This window comes from Lonchura striata, chromosome 33, assembly GCF_046129695.1.
Source record: "Lonchura striata isolate bLonStr1 chromosome 33, bLonStr1.mat, whole genome shotgun sequence".
In the NCBI taxonomy this organism is placed as follows: domain Eukaryota; kingdom Metazoa; phylum Chordata; class Aves; order Passeriformes; family Estrildidae; genus Lonchura; species Lonchura striata.
Window position 1 is genome coordinate 1,345,351 of NC_134635.1, and position 13,110 is coordinate 1,358,460.

At 56.0% G+C, this 13,110-nt stretch overlaps 1 protein-coding gene across 7 annotated transcripts in view; it reads left to right on the plus strand.

The window, feature by feature from the left end:
- MEF2D (myocyte enhancer factor 2D) overlaps window positions 1–13,110 on the plus strand; it is a 74,412-nt gene that overhangs the window by 26,921 nt on the left and 34,381 nt on the right. Inside the window, exon 1 of one of the 7 annotated variants that reach the window (XM_077789384.1) lies at window positions 1,943–1,964. The exons of the other annotated variants lie outside the window; for them this stretch is intronic. The gene's annotated coding sequence lies outside the window, so the exon portion shown is untranslated. Of the gene's footprint in view, window positions 1–1,942; window positions 1,965–13,110 lie in introns of those variants that run through there. 7 annotated transcript variants of the gene reach the window in all.

A 13,110-nucleotide genomic window follows, 5' to 3' on the forward strand; every position in this document is an offset into this window, starting at 1 on the left:
GGATACGGAATACTGAATTTGGTAAAGCAGTGGGTTCCTGCTGTGTTTGCCGCAGCTGAAATGTGGCTGAGCTGCTGGAGGTCACCTTTCCAGTCCCCGTGGAGCCGGGTGGCCTTCTCTGGTCATGGCACTGCCCTGCGCTTTGGGTTCTGAGCTCATCCGCTATTTTGCCACTGGCGGGGAGGGGGTGGGGGGGGATCCGCGTCTTCAAAGCCCTTTTCCCTTGGGGAAAAGCCAGCTCGGTCAGAAATGTCCGCGCAGAAATGTCATCTGACCCGGCAGCTGGCTCCCGCCTCCCGGGGGTCCTGCGGCGTGCGCGCCCCGCGGGCGGCCCCGGTCCGGCTGCCGGAGCACGCCAGCCCGGCCGCTGCCCGCTGCCCGGCCAGCTCCGTTCGCTGCCCGGCCAGCCCGGCCGCTGCCCGCTGCCCGGCCAGCCCGGCCTCTGCCCGGCCAGCCCGGCCTCTGCCCGGCCAGCCCGGCCGCTGCCCGCTGCCCGGCCAGCCCGGCCGCTGCCCGGCCAGCTCCGTTCGCTGCCTTCCCCCGGGCTCCTCCAGCCCCTCCTGCCTCCGCATCTGCCTCCGCATCTGCCTGTGCCCTTCAGCCGCGCCCGCACCCCGCTCGGCTCGGGCTCGGGGCTCGGGACTCGGGACTCGGGCTCGGGGCTCGGGGCTCGGGGCTCGGGGCTCGGGGCTCGGGGCTCGGGGCTCGGGGCTCGGGGCTCGGGCTCGGGGCTCGGGCTCGGGACTCGGGGCTCGGGCTCGGGCTCGGGCTCGGGGATGGCGGCTCCGTCCTGCGTTTCCTCCCGGAGCTGCAGCCGCGGAGAAGGACGCAGCCACCCTGTCTCCTGTAAGTACCTCTCACTCTTTCCACTGGAGAGTTAAAATTAGCAACTTCTTTTTTTAAGGCAAGGCGTCGCTTTAAACCTCGCCAGCCCAACTGGGTTTCCTTTTATTACCCCCCCCTCCCCCGGCTCCTTTTCTCTTGATTTTTTTTTAAATTATTATTTTGTTGTTATTGTTCGCCGCGTGCATGCACTTTTCTCCCTTTTTATTTCTTTCTTTTTTTTTTTTTTTTCTCCCCTTCTTTTCGTTCCTTCCTATTTTAAACACGGGTGACGCTGCAGTGTCGGTGCGGAGTTTGGAGCCAAATAAACAGCTCGGCACTCCCCCACCCCGATCGCCTTTCAGAGCCCGGGGCCGGAGCCCAGCGCCGAATTTAGACCCTTATCTATTGTCAGCCTCCTCGGTCGGCGCTGCTCGGCCAGGGGGGTTGCCCCGGACCCCCTTGTTGCTCCTGACACAGATCCTCGCTGTGAGTTGTCGTTTTCCCCTCTCCTTTGTGTTCGTGGTGAAGCACAGAAGTGCCCTTAAATCAGGACCCGTTGCTTTTTTTTTTTTTTTTTTTTTTTTCTTTTCCCAGGACTGTATGGGCAGGGAGAGAGAGGGGGGTCTGAATGATGTGGGGCTCCCATGCTGGAGAGACGGGGAAACTGAGGCACAGAGCGGGGCATGGCTCCCTGTTGGGGAGTGGGTGAGCTGGGATTTCCTCTTTCAGGAATCAAAACAAACATAGAGCAGGAAGGAAGAGGCAGCAGGAACGGGCTCAGATGCAGGATCAGTGCCTGTCCGGGGTATAGATCCCTTTGGGAAGCCGGTGCCCACGGTGCCCTGTGGCAGGGCCGATTCGGGGCCTGAGGTGCCCCCGAATTCGGGTGCAGGGTGGCAGTGCCAGCCCGGTGCTGCGCCAGGACGGGATGGGGCCAGCGGCTGGAAGTGGCCGTCCCAGCCCGGATCTGCGAAAGCAAACAGGAAGGCGAATGGGGAGCAGCCGCTGTGTTTACTCAGAGGTTATTTATTGTGGATCCTCAGAGGTTACTCCTGGGGACTTTTAACACCTTCCTGCTTGGTGCTGGGTCCTTTTGGCCAGGCCTGGATGCCCGGCAGGAGCTTGCGGCCACATCGGAGGTGAGGCAGGTGCCATGCATGGGGTCAGGCCATGTGTCACTCCGGGGCTCGCCGTCCAGTTCCTTCTCCTCCCTTGACTGTTTCCTAAATGTTTGTTTTGCTCTAGAGCCCAGCCTGGCCGGGTGGATGTGGTGGGCATGGATGTGGTGGGGCTGGGACCAGTGCTGAGCTTGGCTCATCCTAGAAAAATCTTTTTCCATTTGATTTTTTCAGAGGTTTTATGCTGTTGCTGGTTTGGGGTAGCAGTTAATAATGCTGATAATCTTTCATATCCATGTCTGTGAAAATGGAGGTGCAGAGCCCATAGGAAGGGGATCTTTCAGAAGTGCTTTTAGTGTTTCCCTCCCAAGAGGGAGGGAGGGAGGGAGAAGTGTTTCCCCTCTCAGGCATGTGCTGCTCTAGCTCTGATGCTCATGGATCGGGCTGCAGGATAAATTTTGGGTGTGCTTTGGGTCAAACCCTGTCCTTTATCATTGCTGGGGGTGGGTGAGGTGGGTTCTGCCCTTTGCTTGGCTTGGAGGGACGTGTCACAAGGTGGTCTCCTTTGTTGTAGGAACCACCACAGGGTCGCAAGGTTTCTGCTTTTGGAACTGAGTGGCTGCCCTCAGTACTGCCCTAGGCAACAACAGCTGCAGAGCCCTTTCCTCTTCTTCCTCCTCTTTTGGGCAAACAACCCATTTGGGCAACTCTTCATTGATCCATTTTTACATCCACACCCTTCAGCAAAAATCATGATTGAAATATTTTCATTTCTTTCTACAAACTCATGCCTTACTTTTTATCATCCCACCTTTGCATAGGGAATATTGACAAAAAACGGTGGTATTTGATTTCCTTCCCCAATATTTTCCCCTTTCCAAGAGGAATTGTGATTGTGTTTATCTGTGACATTCCTGCACTCACAATGGCTCTTACCTGCCCTCAGGGTCCATCTCTGTGCTGCAGGAGCATCCCAGTGGCTTTTCTGCCATCCCTCTGGTAACGTGGCTGGGAGCCATGACAAACCCTTGGCCTGGGCTTGTGATTCTCCAGCACGGGATTTTGGAGCGTGCCAGACCCAGGATGTGATAGTGCTTCTGGAAAGTGCCAAATGTTGGCATTTCCCATTGCTCTCCTGAGTGTCACCTCGGTGCTTTGCTGGGATGTCCTTGTGGGCAACATCCTCATCCCCAGGGCTGGCCAACATCGTCATCCCTCTGGCATGTGGCTTTAGGTGCAGCCACAGAGAAGGGCTCAGCTGGTTGGGGACTTCCCCCACCACCTAAATCCCCCTTGCTGAAACACAGAGTTTGGCCTGAAAAAATCCCTTTTTACAGCAGGATGCTGCTCCTGGAGCATGTGTGCCGGGATGGGCTCTGGATGAATCTGTCTCAGTGGGAGCCATCATCCAGGCCTGTCAGGGGCTGCCGTGGGGTCAGCAGGCGGCATGGCCTCACAGCGGTGCCGGGGAGCAGGAGGACAGGATTTGTGTGCCTGGGACAAGAATGTGTGTCCTGTGAGTGAGCAGCAAGAGCTGAGAGCCAGCTGTCCTGGTGGATTTGAGCTGCCTGATGAGCTGGGGCCGGATTCTCACCCCTCTGGCTCGTTGGCATGTGGCTCAGGATGCATGTGGGTACAAGCTGTGGCTGAGCGGGGTCAGGTCCCAGCCGATGGCAAAGCCTTTGTGGCACAGGGGGCATCCCCTGGTCCCAGCAGCCCTGAGTCGTGCTGGGGATGAGGGACTTTGAACTGGTTTGTGTCTCTGTGCCCAGCCTGGCTTTGGCTCTGGGCACGCTGGGGTTCTCCAGTGGTGCCCTGCTTGGGCTCTGGATAGCGGAGTGCTGCTGGTGGCTGATGTTATTCATGTGCTGGGTTGCAGACAGCGTGCTTTCAAGGCAGCACAAGGGAAGAGGAAGTTAAACCCATCTTTGCCATGTGCCATGTCCCAGTTCCTCCTGTTTGCTTAGAGTGAGTTGGGTTGGGGTTCAGTGGCAGCCAGACCATGGTCTGTGCCTCCTGGTGGGCTTTGCTGGCTCCCCCTCAGCTGTAGATCCTGGGGTCAAGGGACAGGTTCCCATGCCCAGGGCCGTGATCTCTGTTTTTGGTGCTTTTGCAGTCCCAGTGTTAGGTTTGGGCCTTTGTTTCCTTTATTAAATGAAATAATGGTGTCTGGTGGTGAGCTTCCATCTACAGTATGGCAGTGTGCTCTGAGCCTGTGGCTATGGACCAAAGTGGGTTTTGGGGAATGTGTAAAGATGGATGGGCATGTCCACCTCTGAGAAAGGCAGATGGCCAGGATGGCAATTTCTGTGGCTTTGTTTCCAGCCTGGAAGTGCCTCGGGCGGGTTGGAGCTGTGGTGGTGGAGTGTGAGCACTGGGATGGAGGCAGGAGCGTGGTCCTGCCTGGTCCTGTTGGTGTTGGCCAGATTTTTTCCATCTGTGTCTCCAAGGGACCCTTCTAATGAGCTCTGCTATGGCATCACCCTCACAGTAATTAGCATTGCCATATCAGTGACAAATTAAGATCTTTTGCTTCTTGTCCTTTGACTGTTAAAGTGCAGCTGGTGACCACCATCACCTTCCCAGCAATGGGGGCTCCTGATCTCACCAGCTCCTCTGCACCCAGATGAGTGCTGGACTCTGCAGACCCTGGGGAACCTTCTGCTTCCTTCCCAGGAGCTCAAGACATGTAAATCCTGATAGGGAGTGTGGCATGGGACGATGCAGGAGCAGCGTCTGCCTCTGCCTTGCCTGATTTGGACCCAAGCGATGGTTGCCTTGGGCATGGATGCAGTCAGCAGTCAGCAGTCAGCTTATGCAAATCAAATTCAGCAGCCCTGTGACTTTGGGCACCATGGCTGTTACTCACCAGCAAAACCAACAAAGAAATGATTGTGGGAGGTGGGTTTGAAAGATCTCGGTGGCCCTTGGGAAAGGCCTGAGCCTTCGGGAGTGGCACTGCTGAGGTTGTGCATGGGGAGGGAGGATTGTGCCCAAGGGCTGAGCTCTGGGGTGCCACTGGGACCTCCGGCCTCTAGGCAGCCCTGGCTCCCAGGCTGAGCCCACGCTGGGCTTTGGATGCTGGAGGGTGTGCAGAGCTGCTCTGGGGTGTCCCTTCCTGCGTGGGATGGGGCACAGAGCTGCTGAACTTGTGTCTGGGGATGGAGATGGGATGGAGATGGGATGGAGATGAGGCTGGGAGAGCTGGGGCGGTTGGGATGGCTCCAGGGAGACCTTAGGGCCCCTTCTAGTGCCTAAAGGGGCTTCAGGAGAGCTGGAGAGGGGCTTTGGACCTGGATGGGGAGGGACAAGGGCCTGGAAGGACAGGACAAGGGAGAATGGCTTCCCACTGCCTGCAGGCAGGTTTAGGTGGGATATTGAGAGTAAATCCTCCCCTGTGAGGGTGGTGAGCCCTGGCACAGGCTGCCCCATCCCTGGAAGTGTCCAAGGCCAGGTTGGATGGAGCAGCCTGGGATAGAGGTTGGAACGAGTTTTAAGTTTCCTTCCAGTCCAAACCATTCTAGGATTTCATGATTTGTGCCACCGTGCCCTTGGGCAGAGTAGTAGGATGTCCCAGGCTGGCTGCTGAGGACACACCCCCAGTATGAGGGGTACCCAGTATGAGGACATACCCCAATCCCCATCCCACTGACACAGGAGGGAAGAGCAGAGTTTCCCCTGGCACAGTTTCACTCTCAGCCATGTCCTGTGGGTTTTCACTGCTCTCCCAGATGGCCTGGAGCAGCAGATGGGTCTGATGGAATTTCCCCTGGGTAAAACCCACCAGGAGGAGAGAGAGTTGTCCCCTCTGCTACTGGAGGAAATCCCGTCCCCTTCATGGAGAGCCCCTAAATTCCCAGAGGGAGGGCTTTGCCCTGGTGCTGCTGAGCTGCCCCTGGGAGCCCCACTGGATCCCGTGCTGAGATCCTGCCCCCTGTGCTGGAGCTGAAAGCAGTGATTGTCCTCTTGGGTTGTTGTGTTTTGGGGCACTGAAGGCAGAGGTTGTCCTCTTGGGGTGTTGTGTTTTGGGACACTGAAGGCAGTGGTTGTCCCCTTGGGGTGTTGTGTTTTGGGGCACTGAAGGCAGTGGTTGTCCCCTTGGGGTGTCAGAGATTGTCCCCTTGGGGTGTTGTGTTTTGGGGCACTGAAGGCAGAGATTGTCCCCTTGGGGTGTTGTGTTTTGGGACACTGAAGGCAGAGATTGTCCCCTTGGGGTGTCAGAGATTGTCCCCTTGGGGTGTTGTGTTTTGGGGCACTGAAGGCAGTAGTGGTTGTCCCCTTGGGGTGTTGTGTTTTGGGGCACCGAAGGCAGTGGTTGTCCCCTTGGGGTGTTGTGTTTTGGGGCACACAAACCATCAATGTCCTTGGTGACCATGGTGTTGATGGTGCTGGGGGATGGGTGCACCCTCAGGATGGAGATGCCAAGGAGAGTGGAGGCAATGTTGGGGTGCTGCTGTACCCCATTGAGAGAGAAAAGCCCTCAGAGTGAAACATTGGCTGTTGGGCCCTGGGGCTTCTGCTGGGCTCAGATCCCCCAGCCCAGAGCAGGGGGCGGCTCCGTGGGGAGCAGAACTGGATGGCCCCAAAAACTGCAGCCATGTTCACCCCCTCCATGCCTCCCCTTTGCTCCCTGTGGCTCAGCAGCAGCGAAAGTCCCCAGTGTGGGGCTGGTTTGGGGTGGAGAGCTGCTCCTGCTCCCCAGCAGTGCGGGGTCGGCTGTGACAGCCTCCTGATTTGCCGAGTGCAGGATCCGACCCCGAATTCAGCTCCCTCTCCTTCTCGCTCTTTTTTTTAATGAGTCAACCTCTCATCTGTCATATTAAACCTCCTCATTACCAGGTATCTAAATTTTGCTCTGACAATAGTGACAGGGGAAGCTGAGATCTCATTGCCACGGCGCGGGGCTCCGGGGAGCTGGCAGGTGGTTATTTCATGCCCTGCAGGGAGCCGTGGGGGTGGGCAGCGGAGCTGGATAATGGGCTCTTGCTTCCCATCATTTAGAAAACCCTACTTAGTGCAGAGGGAAAAATTACCCCCAGTCTCTGACTCTGGAGCTGGTGATAGATAGAGAACATGGGGGAAGGGGAGCAGCTTTGGGGGTCTGGCTGCTCCTCCCTGGGCACGGAGGGTGGGTTGGGATGAGAGTGGTTGGGGATGGAGGGTCAATGGGGATGAAGGGTGGGTGGGGATGAAAGGTGGAAGGAGGTGAGGGTGCCTGAGAGTGAGGACAGATGGGGCTGGAGGATGGATGGGAGTGGAGATGGCGCAGGGCTGCCCTGTGCAAGCTCTGGGGAAGGGGATGCTGTGTGCACACTGGGGAGCCCCGGGGGCATGCAGGGTTCCCAGCCTGGATAGGCACATCTGAGGAAGCTGCTGAGCCACCTGGGAAACCACAGTTTCAGGGTGCTGGATGACCTCTGCTGCAAGGATGTCAGCACCAAGGTCACTGCTCAAGGTCATGAGGCTTAATCTGGCAGCTGCATCAGCCTTTGGTTGCTGTTCTCAGGGTGCTCTGAAGGTCACTTCAGCAGGGGACTCTCCAAGCTCTCCCATTTGAGCCCTGTCTCGTCCCTGCCCATCCCTCCCTGTAGCATCTCCAGGAGACAGGACCAGCTGCCTCTCTGGGAAGCCACATGGGTGAGGGGCTGCAAGTCCCTGCTTGTCCTGGTCCCACAGGCTTTTCCTTCTGAAACTCTATCCTTACCTTGGGTGAGGTTCTCTGGTTGGCTTTTGGACACCACCAAGCTGTGGGTTTGCCAGTGGCTGCCTGGAGCTCCTGCCCAGCCTCCTTTCCCCGTGTCCCCTCCAGCCTCTGCTGTCCTTGGCCGTGCTGGCGGTGCAGAGAAGGTCACTGGCTGTACCTGCTGTCACCCTGCCTCTGCAGAGCACGTCCCCAGTCTGGGATGTGCTGGATGTTCAGTGGTGCTGGGTGTGCTGGCATCCCTGGCTGCGTGTGGCGTGGGATGGAACCGTGATCTGGGGTGTAGGGGACCAGGGTTCCTGTTTTGGGTGCTGCCTCCAGTTCTTGTGCTGATGTTGGGACTGTCATCCTTTCTTGAGGGTGTTGTCTGACTCCACACTGGCACACAAAATATGGGGGAAGAGAAGATCAGCCCCAGTTTAATAATTTCCCCTAAATTCTTTCTTTCGCCCGCCCTTGCTGAGCAAACTCCAGTTCTCCAGCGTTGTCAGGGCTGCGCTTTCCCTCAGCCTCTGCCGGCCTTGGCACGATGTGAGGTTTTGTTACAGCTCAGCAGAGCTGGTTGCACGGTTGGCATCTGCTTTTCTTCAGAGAGTGCCTGAATCTGGGTCAGGAATATATGTGTCTCTTTCAAATTCCTTGGGGGCCTGACTGAATCCAGCCTCGCTGCTGCTCCCCTGAGCTACCTGCAGCTGGCGGGATTGATTCCCTCCTGCAGGCAGGAGGAGCTGAGCGCTGGCTTGGCTGCCCATCCCAGGGAAATCGGGGCCCTGGCATGGGTGTGAGGGGTGCAGCTCAGATCTGGGTTGGCACCTGCCTGGCAAGTGGGGTTTGGCCCCGGGCAGGGTCCAGCAGCTGCGTTTCTGAGCAGGAGGTTTGCTCTGGAGCCGTGTTTCGGCCACCTTCCTCTCCCCTCCCCCTGCCTGCATCTGGAGGTTCAACACAGGAACCCAGATAGCATCATCCTGAAACCAGAATAGAAGCTTTGGAGGAGACTCGAGCATGTTTGTGCGGTTTTTATCTCGGTTTGGAGATAAAGAGGTGCTAAACAATGCTAGGCTGGCAAGTTGGAGTCCCTCGGTCCCTCGTGGTGCGTGCAGTGGGGCTGGGGACTCGCTGGCACCTGCCCTTGCTGCCCGTTGTCCTGCCAGGGATGTCCCCTGGGTGCTGCACCCCTCCTGGGTGCCACATTCCCCTGCCAGCACTGCCCCCATCCCACAGCAAAGCAGGGCTGGCAGCCAGCACCGTGCCAGTGGCTGTGCCAGAGAGGAAGAGCAGCGTTAACATGAATACTGGCTGTGTGTTTTAGGGAAGGGGGCTTTGCAAAAGAGAAGGAAGTCAGTCCTGCTGATCCAGAAACCACACAGAAGGAAACTAAAAGTCCTTGGTGTCAGCATGGAGGATATGTTAAAAAACAACAATTAACTCACAAGAGGCAGCAAGAAAGGAAACAGGAAGGCAAGGACTGCAGTTAGACAGGCGGGTTCAAGAGGTGACTCGAGCTAAATCCATGTCCTTAAGGGATGGGATCCAGGCCTGGTCATGGGTGGGGAAGCGACTTGTTCTTTGTCAGTGCAGGACTCGGGATCCTCGAGGTGAGACCTCGGCTGCAGCTGCTCTTTCTTTGCAGTTGCTTTTGTAGCTGCTTGCAGCAGCTGGAGGGTCACAGCTGGGCTGGGGGCCGCTGGGGCAGTGTGGCCACCTCACCTCTCCACACAGCTGCTTCTCGTGGTAAAAGGTGCAGCCTTGTGGCAGGAGCGATGCAGCAGAGCGAGGGGCTGCTCTTGCCACCTCCGAGGCATCACTGCCACCTCAAAAGCACCATTGCTTCCTCCCTCCCTTGGCAGCGGAGGGCTCGGTGTGGTGTGGTGGGTGTTGTGCATTCCCCTCTGCAGGCCGAGCTCAGGGGCTGCACAGCAGCATTTCCTCACCAGGGCTCTCTGTCCTGAGTGGACAGACAGGAGGAGTTGTTGGTGGACAAGGGGATGGACATGCCCCAGCCCTCCGTGCTGGCAGCCTGGAGAGGCAGTGCTGTGCCCAGCTGATGCCACGGCACGGGCAGCATGTGAGGGGCCAGGATTGTGCCCCTCGGCCCCACTCTGGTGAGACACCCCTGCGGTGATGCCTCCAGCTCTGGGCTTCCCAGAGTAGGAAGAGCACAAATCTGGAGTGAGCCCAGGGGAGACATGGAGATGCTCCGAGGGCTGGATCCCCTCTGCTCTGGAGACAGGCTGGGAGAGCTGGGGCTGTTCTGCCTGTAGGGGAGTCTGGGGAGACCTTGGAGCTCCTTCCAGTGTGTAAAGGGGCTCCAGAAGAGCTGGAGAGGGACTTTGGACAAGGGTCTGGAGTGATGGAGCAAGGCTTCCCACTGCCAGAGGGCAGGGTCAGATGGGGCACCGAGAAGAAGTTTTTCCTTGTGAGTGAGTGACAGAGAGGAGGGATGAGATGAGCTTTAAGAATCTGTGCAGATCATTCTACAGTTCTGTAACACTTTGTACCCCACATGCCCACTGGTTGTGTGCTGAAGCTCCCTTGCAATGACCTTTTTCTCACAGAGAAGCTGCAAGACCGGGACATATTATTGCTGTCATTTCTGTATGTGCATAAACGTGACACCCCCTAAAATGTGTTGGGGCTTGGTCCATGAATTCAGTTGTGGCTGAATTCACCCCCAGCTCTGTTCTTGGGGGTGGATAGTGGCAGGGAGGACCCTCCCTTTACTCTCAGCCAGACCCTTGACTTGATGGAGCCTGTTAAAGAAAAACGTATCTTGGGGACGTGCACATTCTGCAAATTTTGGGTAAAAGATGGGTTGGTCCCACAACAAGAGCATTTGGTGCCTGATGGGAGCACTTGCTGGGTTGGGCTGTGGTCTGCCATGTCTGTCACCTGCATTTCTCCCTTCAAATTGGGACTTTCTGTGCCTCCATAAGACGAGCTGTACCTTCGCAGGGTGATTCTCTTCTTTTCCCAGCCTCCAGATGTCCTCTGAAGCTCCTTTGGGAGATTTCCTTGCAGGCAAGGATGTCCCCATTGCACTGGACCTGTTTTGGGGTTGGAGATGAGGAAAACGTCCCTTGAACTGGTGCCTGGTGAAGCCCATCCCAGTTTTGCCCTCACTCGTGCCGCTGGCTCTGCACAGGCACGGGAGGATTGGGAAGCACGGTGCCACATGCTGGGATAAGCAAAGGAAAATGCACTTTTGGAAAGGATGCTTTTATTTGCCTTTATTTATCTTCCTAAAGCTTTCAGATGAATCTTTTTGATCTTCCCTCTTCAGCTGCGTGGCCAAGGTTTGGTTTCTTTCAGCTGACATTGTGCTGGGAGCACAGGGCGTTGCAAGGGGGGTGTTAAGGAAGGGCAGCTGAATTCCTTTGCTCCGGAGAGGGGCGGCGTGTCGAGCTAACTTTAGTAAGGAGCGACTAAAAAGGGATGCAATAAAAGTATATTAAAAATAGCAAATGGCTGTAGAAAGTGGATGTGAGACTCCCGGTGTCCCTGCTTGTGCCGGGAGAAACGCGGGGCCGTTCTGGAGGAATGGAAAAGTGACAAGTTGTGGAGCAGTGCAGAGCACCCCGCTGCTCGTGCAAAGCAAAGGTGAAACCACTTAGAAGTAGGTGAAATAGATCCGAAGTTTGTACAGTAGATGAAAAAAATCCAGGAATAAAGACTTGAAAGAGGTATCAGCTCCTCTGTGTCCTCAGCTCTCGGAGCTGGGGATTCAGCCCCCCAGATTCTTTGTTTTGTAAAAACATCTCCCAGCTGAGATTCCTCTGCGCTTTTTCTTTCTTCCCCCATTTGCAAAATGCTAACTCTGCTCTCTCGCCTGTCTCTCCAATTTGGAGCAATTTACTGGGAGCCGGGGATGAATTACTCAGCACAGAGTTAACCAGCACCTGCTCGGAGTTAATTGGCATGTGTGCTAATTGCCGTGATAGTCACACTTGTGCGAGCAGCGCGGGGAGGGGGAAGCGGGCGCTGGCGGCTGCCTCCATCCCAGAGCTCCTCTGAATTCCCCGATCCTGGATGAGATTCCTGGGAGTGGAAGAGGGTCAGGGCTGGCTTTTTTCACTGCTCCACCAGCAGATTTGCATGGATTTCCATGCCCTTGGACCCTCCTTGGCAGGGTGTAGTAGCCGGGATGCTCCTTGGAAAGCAAGGCTCTGGAGAAGGAAAGAAGCTGCTGTCTGAGAAGGAGGAGGAGATGCTTTCATGACTGGGGTTATTGTATATAAAATCATTTGAGACCCCGAAAGTTAGAAGTTATTTAAGAACTCGGCTCCTTGTAGCAATCCTGTGCTCCGGGTGCTTGGCTGTGCAAGGTTCAGGTACTTAAATTCCACCTGAGCACGGAGGAGGGTCATGGGTGATGTTGGTGCCTCAGGCTGGGCAATCAGGGAGCCAGAGCAGCTTGGTGGTGAACGAGAGGGAGCTGCAGGGACAGAGGGGATCCTCCTGGGCTGGGGCTGGGCCACAGCAGCAGGGACAGCAGGAGGGACACGAGAGATGAGGGCGGCTCTCCAGGTTTCTTGCTCTTACAGCTGCTGTTCAGAAACTCGAGCCAGTGCTGGGACTTTGTGAAACAGCCACCTGGGCAGGAAACGTGAAAATACCTGGGTTTAAAAATATGGTGGGGAAAAAACCCAACCTAAAAACAAATAAACTCACCCCGAACCCCCAATTCCATGAAGAAAAAAGGGAGGGGTTTGAAATGCCCTGTCAGGTGCATTTGGAGGGCAGCAAACATGCTGTGCTCTTCTCTGTCCCTCTTCTTCACCCCATCCAAGTTTTCTTTCTCATGCAGGGTAGAGGGGTCAGGAGCACCACATGGCAGCTCCTTTTCTCCCCATGATGATGAGCAAAAACCTGTTAAGTCACCTTTTTCCTGTGGAAAACTTTATCCAGCAGCATGGGCAAACCCTGGGCTGAGACCATGGTCCCCATCCAACCAAGGTGCTGAGGATGCGGAGTTGGGATTCAGAGCAGCAGGAGGAACCTGGTTTGGTGGTTGAAAAAGGGGATTTGGTTTGAAACACTTGGGGTGTATTTGTGGCCTGGGGAGAGAAATGTGGTTTGAATCCCATTGCTCCCATGCAAGAAACACCAGCTCGTGTGGAGCTGAGGGCAGGGATGAGCAGCACTGGGGTTTTTTCCTCATCCCTACAAACATCCCATCTCTTGGAGCACTGTGCAGCTTTTGGCTGACATAGCATCCTGTGAACAAGTCCCGCAACAAAATTGTGTTAAAATATGTTTCCTTTCACTCAGTTTAAATTTACTGCCCGTTGTTCTCCAGTGTTTATTGTTGCTTCTGGAGAGTTCCTCTCTGGTTTGGACAGTAAATCCGCTGTCTTTCAGAGGGTTTCTCTGTCCAAGAGCTGCAGCACACGGAAAGAATTAGCATCTTGCCCTGTGTCTGGTTGAGGAGCTGTTGCTACTTTGTGCTGCTGCTGGTGGTTTTGAAGA